Raw genomic sequence first — 1,852 nt, 5'->3', positions numbered from 1 at the left:
CTGAAGAATGTAGCTATTTTGTCTGAGAAAAAGGTGTGCTCATTGATGAGCTTACCTGTCCTTGTTGCTTCAGCGCTGACTCCAGATCTGCTACTCTGCTTTGATAGTGACCCATTTCTACCATCAGCTTTTCTCTGGTCTGAAAGGAGGAGGAGGGAGGCTCCTCCTCCTCCTTTCAGACCAGAGAACACCCGAGGCTGGGTGAGAACGGGGAGGCTGCGACCCGGCCGGGGGTTGCGGGAAGGGGCGCCACCTTGATCTCCTTCTCGGCGTCGTAGTCCCCTTTCGCTGGTCTGGGCTAGCAGAGCGTAGGCTCGTTGCAGCGCTTGATATTCTTGCGTCAGCTGGCGGTAGCGAAGCTCCGCCTCTTCATGCACACACCAATGCAACACAGCACTAGTACCAGAATCAGTCAGACCGGCGACAAAGCACCCGCGACGCAAAGACGAGTCCGATTCCAGGCTGAAGAGGAATGTTTGGTGCCAATACGCTGGCAGAAATGGCGGGCTACCTCTTCGGGTTCCGTGTCGGGGGTTCTGTCGGTGTGAAAAGACAAGGACGATCCGTCCGAGTCCACCAACACGTCTTCGTCGTAGCCGTAAAATGTTTCGATGACCTGCGGGCGCGGAAGCAAACATCTCTCTGAACAAACTGAAGCGACACCTCACGATGAATCGACGAGAGGAACGATAGCGAGAAAAAGGCCATTTCATCTTGCGCAACACCAAGCAGCCGCAAACAAACAGACTCACCTTGCAGGACCTCACGCTTTGTTCCTCCTCAGAGATTCTCGACGTCGGTATCGTAGCAGCAAATCTCTCTCCTGTCGACACAAATAATCCGCCTTTGAGATTCTTTGGATGCAAAGGGAACGAACGGCTCCGGCGCAGAAACAAACGCGACTCACAATGACATTTCTGACATGAGCTCCTGTCTCCAGAGCCTGAAAAACACGTCACCGGCGATGATTGGAGGGACGCTCGTCTTTTCCAAAAGTGACAACTACAGGGTGTGTCAGGGTTTTCCAGATTATCTTTATCGTATCATTGTGTTGCTTTGACTTTGACTGCGACCTGTAATAAATAATATTATTTATCCCTTATTTATCCCTATCGCTTATCCCTTCCTACACAAAGTCGTAAAACACCCCTTGCTATGTTTTGACTAGAGGTCAAGGGCTTCCTCTATTCAATCCACTCTTACACCCACCCTGTTTCTCTTAATTAAAATGCTCGTGCAGGAGCCGAGAGTCAGACTTCATTCGTACAACGGATGGACTCTCCACCTGCAGGTGTCCAAAAGAACTTACTTGTCTCCCGTGTGGTTCTTGCAAAATAAGTTGGAGCGAGCGCAACTCTAACAGGGTGCATTTTGCCACTAGCTGCCTACGGACAATGACGTCGCGCTCGCGGCTCATGGTTGACGGGCTGAGCAGCCGGGCAAGTCCGTCGTTTTCAGCGCACAGCGAGTGGCAAAGGCGCTGACAAAACGGGAGCTTTGAGCTGCTGAAAACGGCAAAACAAGTCTAAAGCGTGTTCAAACGCGTGCGCACAATGCTCCTGCTTGAAAGGTCGGAATTTAAGGGGCCAATTTTTTGGATGGCGGCCGCCGGCCAAGCTTTGGACGGAAAAGGTTTCCTGGCGACAGCGAGCGAGCGCGGCGCTGCCGTACGTGCACCGAGTCGCCTGCCTGAAGACCTTGGACAAGTCGTCGATGATGTGCCGCTGCTCCACAACTTGAAGGAACTCCATTTCACCGTCCTGCTGGCCGCAACCGCGGTCCAGGTCATTGAGCGAACTAGGCCTTCTCTGTGGAACACAAATGCAGTGGACTCTGTTGGCACGCCGCCGTT

At 52.8% G+C, this 1,852-nt stretch overlaps 1 long non-coding RNA gene across 1 annotated transcript; it reads right to left on the bottom strand.

Moving 5' to 3' along the window:
* Positions 1-511: 511 nt before the first annotated feature.
* On the bottom strand, positions 512-1,430 carry LOC148382126 (uncharacterized). The gene is made up of 3 exons (XR_015854237.1): positions 908-1,430; positions 753-823; positions 512-616 (listed from the first exon to the last, which is right to left on the bottom strand). It is a non-coding gene; the product is annotated as an uncharacterized LOC148382126 (long non-coding RNA).
* Between the last annotated feature and the right edge of the window lie 422 nt (positions 1,431-1,852).

The sequence above is a fragment of the Syngnathus floridae genome, chromosome 18 (genome assembly GCF_059516105.1).
Source record: "Syngnathus floridae isolate MCC-2025c chromosome 18, RoL_Sflo_1.0, whole genome shotgun sequence".
NCBI classification, from domain to species: Eukaryota; Metazoa; Chordata; class Actinopteri; order Syngnathiformes; family Syngnathidae; genus Syngnathus; species Syngnathus floridae.
The sequence above is the reverse complement of the archived record's forward strand: the minus strand, read 5'-3'. Positions and strand labels throughout refer to the sequence as shown.